Source organism: Pseudopipra pipra, chromosome 14 (genome assembly GCF_036250125.1).
Source record: "Pseudopipra pipra isolate bDixPip1 chromosome 14, bDixPip1.hap1, whole genome shotgun sequence".
NCBI classification, from domain to species: domain Eukaryota; kingdom Metazoa; phylum Chordata; class Aves; order Passeriformes; family Pipridae; genus Pseudopipra; species Pseudopipra pipra.
In genome coordinates, this window is record NC_087562.1 from 6,293,575 (window position 1) to 6,294,018 (window position 444).

Here is a 444-nt window from a genome sequence, read left to right on the forward strand (position 1 = left end):
ATAAAAGCGGTTGGTGTTTTGCCTGAAGAAATAAATATTGACTGCTTAGAAGAATGGAAGGACTTTTTTTTTTCCCTAAGAACTTTGGAGAGAGGACTAGGCAGTGGATTTGGAAAAGACGCGGCAGCTTTGCTTGGATGTGCCAAATCCCAGGAGATTGATGTTCCCCTGCCTCCACGTTGGGTTGTCACTGGTGCTGCTTCCACAGAGGGACACCCCGGGTGATGTGCTGTCCCTGGATGGGGATCCCACGGGACTCCCATGCCCGGTGATGCCTGGATCTGCTCATCCCTCTGCGGGCTGGAGCTGCCGCAGCGGAGGTGCCGCAACACACCCGTGCTGTTACTCACCGGAGCGGTTTGTTTTTCCCCGTTTGTTTACTTAAAGAAAAGGGAAGGAACTTTCAGCTTGTCTTTTGCTCAATCGTTTCCCTTCGCTGTGAGT